We start from the raw sequence: 14,408 nt of genomic DNA on the forward strand, positions 1-14,408 counted from the left end.
TAAATATTGTTATACTTGATAAAACAAAACTTCATGTCATATGAACCACAAAAATTCTTACAATATATACTTGATGTTGTATTCAAATTGAATTAAACTCAAATAACGATCAGTCTAAACTTAATACTAATTTATAATATTTTGAATATATAATACGATACATGATTCAACTATCATACTTCAAATATTATTATTTATAAATAATACTATATACACTAATAATCAATTATAAACTATTGTAGTATTTTCTATAATAATTTTGTACAATTTATTTATAACATATATAGTTTTATTTTATAAATAATATGATTCTCTGGCAAAACATCTTAAAAAATACAATGAAATAATATTTGGAGTTTGTCACACTATCATTTCGGTTCAAACTAGGGCTGGATTCGAGCCGAGTCGAGCTCGGCTCGATTCAAATATGGCCGGCTCGATTTGACTCGTTTTTCGTTATCAAAATGATATCGTTTTTAATATATATTGATCAAAACGACGTCGTTTTGTATAAAAAATTTTTAAAAAAAATCAACCGAGCCAACTCGAGCCAGTTCGAGCTCGGCTTGAGCTCGATCGAGTCGAGCCGAGCTCGAGCTCGAGCTGGCTCGGCTCGAGTCCAGCCCTAGTTCAAACTTAACTTGAACCTATATCAATTGGTTTGACATGGAGTGATTTATTTGAATGCGCCTGTAAAAACAAGGCTTGCAGAGTAGAAGAAGAATAATTCATAGAATTTACCTCAAGTTTGGGAATGGTAATTACCCTTTCAACATCAAAGTTAGTGCAAGCCAGTGAAAAAGTGAGTGCACCAGGCATGCCGAGGCCAGATATTTGGAGCTTTTTACTATGAAATCACGGAGATTTGGCTTCTGTTTTTTTTTTTTTTTTTTGGTTGACTTAATATAAATTTTACATGAGAAGTCACAGGTTTACTTGAGTTCCTAGTTAGGCAGGCGAAGAGGGAGATGGACCACGGCACTTTATCATTGAAAATTTAGGCAGCGTGGAGCTCAGGTTGGAGAAAAAGCCATTAAATACGCTCATTATCACGCAATTCACTCACTCTATCCTGTCTTGTTTGCCTTTTTCCTCACATCTTTCATAAATGATGTTTGAATTTGAGGTCCCTATATTCAATGTTTTATTAGCATAAAATTTTTATACAAGTATTGTGCATAGCTAGATATATCTTATCCGTTCTGAATTTTTTGTAATTATCTATTTCTATAATTTTTTTGATTGGCCATGGAGGATTCAGAGACTACAGTACATGTTTCTTCAACTTTTATTTGATGTCTGTTGAAGTTAAAAATAAAACTATTTGCTTTGTAACCTCCAACGTGCAAGCTTTCATTCGTATTTTTGTGATGGGACAAAGGTTTGGTTGCCAATTGATATGAACCAACATGGTTTGTAACTCTGTCAAATTTGTGGCTCTCCTTGAGCTGTTTAGAGAACGATATCAGCTGGATTTTGTGTTCTCTGCAAGTTCAGAAACTGAGATCACGACAAGCAAAGCTGTGAAGTTTCTTCAAGTTTGAAGCCTTTTATATGTTATTTGGTTCTTTAGAAATGGGTCTAAAATTTCAAGTGTTTGTGCTGTGTCTGTCAATCCAGTTTTTTACCATAGCAGCTACAACTAACTCATATGATGGTAAGTTTTTGCTTTGTTGATTTGTAATTGAAGGATTTTAATGTATGTAATGTTTTAGCTTTAGTTTGGTGAAAAATCAAGATTCAATGACTGTAAATGAATCATCAATTGAGAGGTTTGGAGAGAATTTTTTGTTTAGAGTTGACAGTTACTCTGCCTGTTATGTTATTAACTTCATAATGATAATTTTCAATCTAATCTTTTGTCAGAATATGTTGGTAGTTTGATTTATTTGAGCAGTATCTAAGACTATGAAATACCTGGATGAACCTGTTAAGAGAATCAGCCTATACTTTATTCTCTTTCAAATTTCGTCTAAAGAAAATATTATCCGCTTTGAATACATAATCTGTCACAGTTTTGCTTTGCAATCCCAAACTTTTAATCAATTTTCCCTTATTATTTCCAAACGATGTCAATTGCTCACACATATTTCCCCTGTTATGTTATTGTGAGATTTATCTAGGGGTATTATACTGTTGTTCTCGGAAATATTGCTCAAGTTCCTCTTGCAATGCTCAAATTCAGGGCTAACACTGTTTTTCGAATAAGATGTAAATTATACTTCTTTCTCAAATATCAGGTTTTGTTGTTGACCATGTTATTTTTTGACTGTTGTTTCCTGGATTTTGATGCAGCCGCTGCTCTAAATTCTCTAAAGGATATCTGGAAGAATTTTCCACCTAGTTGGCGGGGCTCAGATCCTTGTGAAGATTGGGTAGGAATTCGGTGCAGTAACTCACGTGTGATTTCCATGTAAGGTTATTTTAACATGTTGAATACTTATAAATAAGTTGCATCTCCAGCCTTCTAAAGCTAAACCATTCTGTCTTTCAGAACATTACCAAGCATGAAATTGTCGGGTCCTCTGTCCGGAGACATCACAGCTTTATCGGAATTACAAATTCTGTATGTCTTCTATCCGCATTTTCACTGTCATATATTTTTCTTATAAAGCTAATGATAAATTTCACAGAGAAGGATTTCTTTATTTGATTATATGAACTCTTCATGTAGGGACTTATCCTACAACAAGGACCTCACCGGATCTCTTCCAACAACAATTGGGGATTTGAAGAATCTGACGAGCTTGTAAGTAGACAAAATTTTGTCAACCATTACCTGATAGGAACTTCTGTGGTTAGAGTCCTCATTACACATATGTTGTGTTTATTTTCTTGCCAGAATCTTGGTAGGATGCGGTTTGTCTGGGCCAATTCCTGACTCTATTGGACATCTATCGAAGCTGGTCTATCTGTAAGATAATTCAGATGTAGTATATGGATATCTCATCATAGGTTTACAGATTACAAGCTCTTCTGTATGCATTGCAGATCTCTAAATTCTAATAGTTTCATTGGACCAATTCCGCGTACTATCGGTAATCTGGCTGAACTTTATTGGCTCGATCTAGCTGATAACAAACTTACCGGGACAATCCCAGTCTCTAGTGGAAATTCACCGGGCTTGGACATGCTAGTTCATACTAAGCACTTGTATGTCAAGTGAATTTGACATTTTAGTTCCCTTGAAAACTACCCTCTTGTTTTCTATGTTTTATTCTAGTCTAACATCCTCTCCATCAATAACAGTCATCTTGGAATGAATCAACTCTCAGGCACAATCCCAGAACAACTTTTCAGCTCAAACATGGTTTTGATACATGTGTAAGTCTAATGAAGTTTCTAAAGATACATGCAAAGTAAACATTGCAAGTATTAAACTCTCCAATTCAAATCTCATATAGACAGACAATTGAAGAGATGTTGAATATGTATGAACATCTCATATCGTTTGAGAATGACAAAATTTTTTTCAATAAATATCATATTGGACCAGGATGTTACAATTACATTAAACTAATATATCTTTTCTTTACCTCTAACATTTCCCCACCTTGTGCCAGGCTATTTGACAGCAACAGCCTCACTGGCACGCTTCCTACCTCCCTTGGACTTGTGCAAACTTTGGAGGTCGTGTGAGTATCTGCATCTCAAGTTCAAAGGAATTGATAGATTACCAACACTGAGGTCCTCTGAATTTTTTCTGATGATTTTTTTGTGTCATGGTGACAGACGATTTGATAGGAATCAATTGAATGGACCTGCTCCTTCAAACCTCAACAATCTTTCGAATGTTAATGAACTGTACAAAGTAGACTTAGCGAATAAGTTTTAATATTTGTTCTGGTACCGCATCATCCTCTTGAACAAAAACCTTTACAATCTTAATGTTTGTTGATAAAAAATTTCAGGTTTTTGTCCAACAATAAAATTACTGGTTCCATACCTGACCTTACTGGCTTGAACTCCCTCAACTACTTGTAAGTAGAGATGGTTAACTAGCTCTATTTTTATCTGTCAACCTCGTTTGACATCAATTTTAATTCTATGATATGATCTGCAGGGACATGAGTAATAACAGTTTTGATCCATCCGATTTTCCTACATGGTTTTCAACATTGCAGTCGTTGACAACATGGTACGTCTCTTTGCTCTTTCCGTTGTATCTCTTACTCTCCCACCATTGATGCGGCACAAACATGTAATTTTCAAGTCAACAGCGCACAAACTGCACCATTTTTGGTCCAGAGTAACAATTAATTTTCACTGTTCTTTTTATCTAGACCAATTATTTTGTCTAATCATGCTCACTGTTTTTGTCTTTCAGAACATTAACATATTAGACTGCAAATGAACATTGATCAGAATATACTCGAAGAAAAATTTCCCACTTTCTGTGTTGTATTTTAGTCTTCATGTGATGACTGCCTTTCTGATGTATCTTTTGGAAAGAGCTATATTGGAACTTCTGTCCCCCTGTACCGTGTTGTCTGTGGTATCATGAATTTTTCAGCCACACTAACAATAATCAACAACTTCATCTGTCAGGATGATGGACAAGACTCAACTGCAAGGTCAAGTTCCTCCTGAATTTTTCAGCCTTCCCCATCTACAGACAGTGTAAGCATCGGTTTAAATTTCAAGTACTACCACATTCATTGGCATAAAAAATTCCAACTGAAGCCCAAAAGCAGATTCCCTGAGCTCCTAACAGGAGTTTGTGAAAACTTCCCAGGCAATGGCAATATTTTCTAATTTTATTGACACATGTGACAGGGTAATGAGAAACAACCAGCTTAATGGCTCCATGAATATAAGCAACAACCATAGCAACCAGCTGAAATTAGTTGATTTAACGGGAAATCAAATTTCTAATATCGTGACAACAACAGGAGCAGACGATGTTGATTTCATGTAAAGCTTAAGTCTTTCATTTTCTTAGTAAAAAATGTGTAACTAATTACTTCTTGGGCATTGGAGATCTTGGATATGAATTCAAGGTCTTCCAGAAAAAGGAAAAATGTGTCCTTTCACTTACTTGGCTTTTTAACTGATTTCTGCAGACTTCAGAGTAACCCACTTTGTGAGGAATCAGGTGAAACAAAAGATTTCTGCATACCTGAAGTAGAGATTTCCACTTATTCAACACCATCCAACAATTGTATTCCTGGTCCCTGCAGCTCAGCTCAGATTTCAAGCCCCAACTGTCATTGTGCTTACCCATATACAGGAACTCTAGCCTTCAGAGCACCTCCCTTTTCAGACTTGGAAAACTTCACTTACTTCACAACACTTGAGGAACATATGGAGCGAACTTTTCAGTCTTATCAACTTCCTGTGGATTCAATTTCTCTGAGTAAACCGCACAAGGATTCAAATGAGTACCTCAATTTGACCCTTCGAGTATTTCCCCCATATGATAAGGATAGTTTTAATCGAACAGGAGTTTCTAGTCTTGGATTTGTCCTTAGCAACCAGACTTACAAGCCTCCACATGGTTATGGACCTTACATCTTTATGGCTGAGGACTATCAGCACTTTGCCGGTAATTCTGCTGTCCTCATAGAACTAAAAATAAATGCTGCTGTATGCTTTTTTTGATGTTGATGCAAGTGTATTTATTGTCATCTTTCAGGAGAATCCAGATCAAAGAAGTCGACAAACATTGGCTTTATCATTGGAGCAGCAGCTGGTGGTTGTGTCCTTCTGTTACTTTTGATCTTTGTCGGGGTTTATGCACATCATTAAAAGAAGATAGCACAGAAAGCAAATAAACAGAACCCTTTTGGTATGATAGGATTATATCTATACTCGTATTCTTCAGTATATGGATTGTCCTATGTATTTATCTTCAACAAATACATGCAGCCCACTAGGACCAAACCAAGAGCAGTGGTAACATTCCTCAACTGAAAGGCGCAAGATGCTTTTCCTTTGAAGAGGTTAATAAATACACAAACCATTTTTCAGAAGCCAACGTTATTGGATCTGGCGGTTATGGGAAGGTTAGGTTTTCTGTTTCCCCGTTGATCCCATTCCTCATCACTTTGCATAGTGGTTTGGGTTGCTCATTCAGCAGAACATGTAGGCCTGGCAGTTCCACTGTGCTTTAACTAATGTTTGAAGTGATCTGGATAATCCTATAACTCCAAAGAAAATTGTTAGAAACAAACTTAAGGTCGAAGAGAATAATCATATATTTTATAGAATATAAAGTCATTATTTTATGATTCTGCCAAGTTCTTACTAAAACAATATACTCATATTCCCCTCTCACGGATTATTTTTACGTTGATAGCTTTGTTACTGAAAGTGTCTTATAGTCTTCAGTTCAGAAAAAAAAATCATCGTCAATGATTCCCAAATTTTGATTTTCTCAACATATTTGCAGGTTTATAAAGGAACTCTTCCCACTGGAGAACTGGTTGCCGTTAAACGGGCTCAACTAGGATCTATTCAAGGTGGGCAGGAATTCAAAACTGAGATAGAACTTCTATCTGGAGTACATCATAACCTTAGATTTTTTAAGTTAAAAAACTGACCATTTTTTCCTTTAAGCCTAATGTTACAAACTCTCATCTTTTTCCCTATAAAAAATCGTCCTCCAGCTTTTTAAAAAATTTTAGTTTCACCTCTTCTTTTCCCCTTAGTTTCTAGTTTTACACTCTTTGGCGATCGCTTATTATCTTCGATCGTTAACTCTCTTTCTTTCTCTTAGTCACTTTCTCTTTCCTCTTTGGTTATCTTTGTCTAAAGACAGTTAAAAAAGAAAGAAAGAGTTACTGAGAGGGAGAGGGAAGGCAGGAGAAAGAGAGTTGACAATCGAAGACATTGATTGATGGTCGGAGAGGAGAATTAGAAATTGAGGAAGAGAGAAGGGGTGAAATTGAAATTTTTTAAAAAGCTAGGGGACAAGTGCATATAAGGAAAAGATGAAAGTTTTACATCTCTAGACTTGTGGTGGAAAAAGTCACTGATTAAAATCAAGCAAAATCTCACTCTTTTGCTCCCACTAACCAAAATATTCTCCCAAAATTTCAAAATCACAGATTAAAATTATGAACAAGGAAAAAGAGTAACCACATTAATTTGTAAAACTAGGGGTAGGATTGTCTTTTAGCATTATAGGGTGAAATTGTAATTTGTAGAAATTAAAGGACTTGTTCGATAAAAACTAACTGAATCAAATCTTGAAAAATTTGCCTACATTGCCACAACAATATCCAGCTGGAGCTGAGAGCAGCTGGAGAGAGCCAGATACAGTGAAAAAAGCTAGACAAAACCCTAATCGGAGAGAGCCAGATACGGTGATAAAAGTAATACAAAACCCTAATCCGGGAGGCACAGATATGGGTTTGGAGAGTGTTGGAGATCTACCTTTGAAGGAAATTTTATCAAAATTAGACTCAAAACACACCGCTATTGTTGCTTGTGTTAACAGAGGGTTGAGGAAGTCTGCCTCTGAAGATTCTCTCTGGCGCAAAATCTGCAAGGATGAACTTGATCTACATTCCCCTGTTAATCTTTATGGCAACTCTCTTCCCTCCTTTAAGGTTTTATTTTTGTTGAATTGAATTTAATTCTTGTTGGGTTTGTTTTTGTTAGTATAGGTGATATATCAAGTGGGTCCTGTTTATTATTGTTTGTTTCATGTTTATTTGTTTTGATTTTTATTGTTTTGGGTAAGAGAATGGAAGAAATTGAAAAAAGAAGAGATTTTTCGTGGAAATGTTGATATGGGGGTCTTTCTGTTTTGCCAGTGTGTGCTCTTAGGAAGAATTAGAATGTTACCAGATGTGAAAATTCCAGTAAAATTACCGGAATAATGGTTTTTAGTGACGTGCTGCAACTCATTTGTATCCTCTGATACTAGTAATATTCATGTTTGTTGGTAACTCAGCAATGTGTTGCTTTGTTGACGATGGGAGTAGAAGTCCCGTTGATGTTAATGCATAATGACTTTAAGTGATTTGAGGCATTGCATTATTATTGTCCAATGTGATATTAGTAGTATCAATGTGTATTGGTTGCTCAACAATGTGTTACTTTGTTAAGGTGAGTAACAATCCTGATAACACAATTGGAAATTTGCTTTTGGTGACAAGCAATATTGCACATTTGTATCCTTTTACTTGATATTAGTGACACTCAATGTGTATTGGTAACTCAACAATGTATTATCCGCTTACATTAATGTTATTGTGTTGCTATCCTGCTAGTGTGACATTGTTCATTACAAAAAAAATTTATCTTTGCAGTTATTGCTTGTTTTGATGTGCTTTGCACCTATGGGATTTGTTTGATATGAAAAGCTTGTCTATCAACTTAAGCTTTTAGTACTTTTCCCACCAAGTTGTGTAGTAACAGTGTATCTTCACTGACTGCTCTCTTACTCTCTTTCCTCAGGAGACTTACCAGGCATGGCGGGAATCTTTTAATATGTATCCCTGGCCTCTTGTTATACGTGTTAAAAGATGTTGCGATAGACTTAAAAACTGGTTGACCATCAACCTTCCAGAGGCAAAGGCTACACTTCGAAAGGGTGCATCAGAAGCAGATATCCAAAAGTTAGAGAATATTTTGAACGTGAAGTTGCCTCTCCCCACGAGGATTCTGTACCGCTTATGTGATGGCCAGGAATGCTCAGCTAATGATTCTGATAGTCCAGTTGGTTTGGGTCTTATTGGTGGCTACTGTTTTTATGATCATTCGGTTAATGTGTACCTGTTGCCTTTAAGTCAAATAATCACGGAAACAAGGGAGATTACAGGTGGCTTATCTTTTAACAGCAGATCTAAGTATATCCTTGTGGCAGCTTCTTTGACATCTAGCTTTAAGTTTTTCTTCCTCAACTGTACCAATGGCCAACTCTATGTTGGTACGAGGAATTTTCTCCCAGATGGAGAAATGCTTCCATGCGTTCCAAATAATCTGATAAATTTGCAAAATGCTAGCAGTGATCAGCAGCAGGATGCCATGCTACTATGGTTAGAAGAGCATGCCCGACGCTTAGAAAATGGGATCATCAAAATTCGTAAAGAAGGAAATATCCGAAGTATTAACCTCTTTCCTGAAAAACCTCCCCTCTGTTCCACTGCTATAACCAATGGTGTGAGGGTATGTACTGTATTGCCTTTCACATGTAGCTATTTTGACCTTCAGATTTTATAGGACTGCATTAATATGTGTACCATGACACAGTTGTCTTAGATAATTCAAGGTGACATCAAAGAACTTTACTTAATTGAAGCCTTTTCTTTCTCAAAGTTAGCATAATGTGTTTATCATGTGTAAGGTCTAGTCATGTTGAGCTTCTTGCATTGTATCTTATCATATGGAAAATTTTTGTTGAGTTATGCATTTTCTTAATAAACATACTGTTATTGGTTCTAGACTGCTGTGTTGTCACTGATTTCTGTTGCATGTATTGCAATAATGTACATACAGTTCACGATGAGTCTGATGAGTATATGCAACCAAATTGATGGATCATATGCATTCTTTTGAACTTTTGAAAACACTGTTAAAAGATCATGTTTTTTCTATGAGTGGTGTGGACTGTAGACTCAGTTTAAATTATTTTGTGAATTAATTTTCCTAAGAAGAACCATTAACTGTAGTCAAACAAGCGAATTCTTGCTATGTTTTTACAGGGTTATCCCTCTTTGACTTCAAAAACAAATGGTGTTTTTTTAATGAGCAAATATTATCTTTTTCACATTTTGCATGATTGAGGAGTTTTGGATGAAACGCATTTTGTGTTCATTTGAGCATTAATTGTAATGTTTATCATCCTAGCTATTTTAAGCTAGGACAGGATAGGATATTTGCACACTCTAGCAGCTCCTATGTATTAAATCTATGGCATATGGAGGGCATTTCTTTGTTGAAAGTTCTATAAGTGATATAAATATAAAAATTTTCTAAGTCATCTTGTTGGAATAAAACTAGTAAAAATTATTATCTACTACAGGTTCGTGCCTCTTCTGTATTTATTCCGGAGGCAGCTAAACTTCAACGTCATTCTAAGAAGTACTTGTTTGCATATTCAATCCGCATGTCCCTCATGCCTGAAGGATGCATCACCGGTGGCATGAATTTCAGCTCCTGCCAGCTGCACCAGAGGCACTGGGTTATTCGTGCTAATGATGTTGTAGTTTCGGACACTAATGGAGAGGCTGTGATTGGAATGGTATGATTTACTTGCTATTTTTTCTCTGTGTATGTTCAGCGGAAGTTCCGTGCCACTTGTATGTCTTCTTTTGAAAAAAATTAAGTGGGCTTAGTTATTACATTTATATTTTCATTTTATTTATAGGGCCACCCTTATTTTGAAGTCTAAATGATTTTCTTTTTGGTGATCAAATCATGTTAGATTTTTTCGTTACTGAGGAGAATTTGACTTTTTTCATATCTGCAAAATAGTTCTGCCTTTGGCACATGTATTTTTAGGTTGTACTGTCAATATTTCACAAAATGTGTTGGGTAATTCAAGTTACATACTCACTGTAATCAAACATCATTTCAAAATATTTAACTTAATTCTATTGCCATACAGTAACACACTTGACAAACTACAGATGTCTTTTGAACTAACAATGGACTTAATTCCTTGGTCAGTGGTCACTTAGAGTTGTTTGTAAGAGAGAGAAAAATTAATAAAAAAGAAAATGATCAAAGATTTCCTGAATTTGCTGGCAAGTTTTTCAGATCTTCAGTTTCTTGATAGTAAATTCATAATCATACATTGACCATCTTAAAGATTTGCTTCCACGAGAAGCCTGGGATATCTTATTCTTCTCTTATATGTTTGCAGTTTCCCCTCCTGCGTCCAGGTGAGGAAGAATTTGTTTATGAGAGCCGCACACCTCTACCAACTTCATCAGGTTCTGTCAGAGGTTCTTTTACGTTTGTCCCTGGCAGGTAATTTATATAAATTCTTTATATATTGAAGCAATTTTCATTAATTTGGTATAACACATAAGACATGAGCCCCATTAATATGTAGCAACTGCTACCTCCCAGTCCTTGTTCAGAAGCAATTAGAAAGAACTCGTATATATATTTTGTGAAGAGAATTTTGTTCAGGAAATGAATTGGTCCATGATTTGTTGCTCAAAATACTTATTCAAGCTTGTCCATTACTCAGTCAAAGCAAGCCTGGGTTAATCGCTCGCATTTGTTGGCATATTGAAGAAGAGAATGTGTAACCTCCTTGGATTTTACTGTTAAACTGTTCGAGCTGGGGAGGCAAAATATTGAAGTTTTCATATTGTTAAGACCACACCTTAACCTCAGACATCATATCATATTAATATTGCCATTTTGGTTTTTGTCGTTAATCTATATACTTTTGCTTCTGAACTGTTTGTCTCTGTAAATGCTCTAGTTTCCTTTATTGCTGTTCCCTAATGCGTCAATATTACTGTTCTTCCAGATTGACTGACCCAAAAGGTGGGCCATTTGAAGCTGAGGTGGCAGAGTTCTCCCTCTGTCGGCCAGACTACATCTTCTAAGAACCATGGACATATATATATGTATGTATGTATGTATGTATGTATGTATGTATGTGAATAAATAAGCAAATACAATTATTTGCATTCGTATATTTGACTTGCTTAGCCTGGTGGCTATGGGAAGGTAGCTCAGTAGACGGAAACCTCATATGTAACCTGTTTACTTGTAATCCCTCACTTTGGTTACCACACCGTGATTTCAGATTGACTGAACCTGCAGAAACTGACTTCCGCCCACTCAGTCAGTGGAATGAAGGTCCAGGAGAGATCATTTGTGTGGCATGTATGGAGCTGACCACCTTCTGGATAGATTGTGCAAATGTAACTGGGCAAGTAGTCCCTTCTCATGAACCTGGATGGTCCTTTCTATTTTCTTTCCAGATTTGCCAGATTGAGTGTCGTGAAGTATTAGTAACTTGTTGCTGCTTGTTTGGACTGAAAAGCTCTCTGTGTTTCATGAAGTGGTTTGTTTGAAGTAATTTGGGAATCATTTTAAGTGCACTTTTATTTTTTGGTCTAGCTATTTTGGTGAGTTAATGGTAAGTGCATATTGGCTTTGGATTATGGTTTAAGGGTAAGTAAAGAATTAGGATGCCTTTAACTTGGCCAGTTTGATATATAATTTAGGATGCCTTTAATTTTTTATTATTATTATTTTTGGTAAATGAAGATAATACATAAGATAATTCTGTTAGGATGCCTTTGACTTGGTCATGGCCTGGGCCTTATTGTTGATACGAGCCCATCTTTTGTTGGGCCTTGGTACGGCAAGACCCGTGGCATGGCATATTATGCCAAATTAGACACAATCCGGCCTTGTCCTGTCTAGTCTAGCGTAATTATGAACATTTTTCATGTTTATTTTGATTAATTTTCTGATTTGCATGATCCTCAATGAGTTTGTGTGATTGCTCAAGTTTTGTGATTTGCATGTTTCAATGCTTATGTTTTCCCTAATCATGGAGAAAGTTATTTTACACCATTAATTTATGGATCATGTGCATCATGCATGCTGACATTTTTTGATATGTTTACCATTTTGTTTGGTAACGTTGTGATTAAGATCAAGAAATGTGAAGAGCGTACAACATTGTGTGTTTTCGTGAATCATTCAAATGAGGTATGGCAATTAAGATGTGAGTTGTGTTTTCTCTCAAAGTTGGATCTGAGTTGAGTTGGTTCGGACTCAAATGATGATTTGATTTGATAGTCAATTTGAGTTTATTTATCTTGGATTTGAGTTAAGCTCAAATCAATAGATTTTGAATCTTTTTTAATTGAATTCGAGCTAAATAGTTTGACTCACATCGGCTCACGAGTTCGGTGGATGACTCAATTTGATTTGAATTTGATTTGTGGTTTAGTTTAAATTATGTTAAACAATTGGTGAAATGATGTCATTTTGTTTATTATTAGATAAAACAATATCGTTTTTATTAATGAGTTATGGACTTGAATTATAAATTTGAATTATAAATTCGAGTCACGAATTTAAATTATAAACTCGAATCAAATTTAAATTGAATTACTTTTATTTAAGTTAAACTTGGAATATCCTTAATTTTGATTAAATTAATTTGAGTTGAATTTAAATAAAATGATTTTTTATTCAAAGTAAACTCGATTGAAGGGGTGTTCAAGTTCGAATTCAATTAGTATCTATCTCTATTTACTTTTATTATATCGACAATGTTTTATAAAACTCTTTTAGAGGAAAGGTGTTTTGTGTGGAAAGAGAGTAGGAGACAAAGTCAGCTGATTGGAGCATCTCGGGATAAATTAGTTGGCAGTTGGTACCATTTCCTTGGTGAACCTACGTCAAGACAAAGCCAATGAACCCCAAACCAATGTATGATGTATCTGATGGCTTTCACAGCTCAAAGGGTAAGGGCGGGCTACTGCACAAGTCATTCCAGGTTTGTAAGTTGTGTCATATGTGTTACTAAGGGTGGATTCGAGTGAGACCGATTCGAGTTTGGTTTGTTATTTTGCTTGAACAAGTTGAATTCGAATTAAAGTAATTTTAGTTTGTTAAGCTCAAGTTTGGCTTGTGATTGTTGTTGATGTCAAAACTCATTTTGCTGATGATTTTTTTCTTTTTCTCCGTTAATTCTTCCTTTTCTTTTTTTTTTTTTTAAATTTTTTCACGAATCTTCTTATTCTTTAAGAATTCTTTTTTTTTTTAATGATTTTTCCAATTCTCTAATGATACTATTATTCATCAGTTCGAATTGATATTTATTCAAATTCTCAATTTGAATTTGCCCTTACGTGCTATGATTCTTAATTAGTTGATTGTATTATTAAATTTTTTTTTTCAATTTATTATGAAAATGAAAATACTCATCACTTTTACTATATTATCAAATTTCTCAAATAGATTTAACCATTAAGTTAATAAATATCTTTTTTCCAAATTGATAAAAATAATTTTAAACCTTTATGTCAATTATTTTAAAGTGAAAATACAAAAAGAGAAATCTTTTTTACACTTATTATGATGGGTGCCTCACAAAACAGACGATAATGTATTATTATTAATATCTAAATTAAATGTATATAGTTTTATTAATAAAAAAATAAATAAGAGTTTTTTTGTCTATTTGTGTAAATACTGTCGAGCAAAATTTTATATTAATTTTAATCTAAATTGTTTTCTCTTATTTTTATAGTTATCAATATCTTATTGTATAGAATACATATCCTATGATATGATATGATATAATATAATATAATATAGATTAAAATTGATGTATATCATGAGGTGTATCAAATTAATACGATATAGTTGATGTATCGTACAATACGACATATATTGTTGATATACTTTTTAAAGAAAATAATGATTTAGGAGGGATATATATTAAAAATTTTAAATTTTCAAGAGTGTTT

General features: G+C 34.7%; 1 pseudogene; it reads left to right on the plus strand.

Moving 5' to 3' along the window:
• Window positions 1–1,234: 1,234 nt before the first annotated feature.
• LOC123220449 lies at window positions 1,235–12,006 on the plus strand (annotated as a pseudogene).
• Window positions 12,007–14,408: the final 2,402 nt, after the last annotated feature.

The sequence above is a fragment of the Mangifera indica genome, chromosome 7 (assembly GCF_011075055.1).
Source record: "Mangifera indica cultivar Alphonso chromosome 7, CATAS_Mindica_2.1, whole genome shotgun sequence".
Classification (NCBI taxonomy): Eukaryota; Viridiplantae; Streptophyta; class Magnoliopsida; order Sapindales; family Anacardiaceae; genus Mangifera; species Mangifera indica.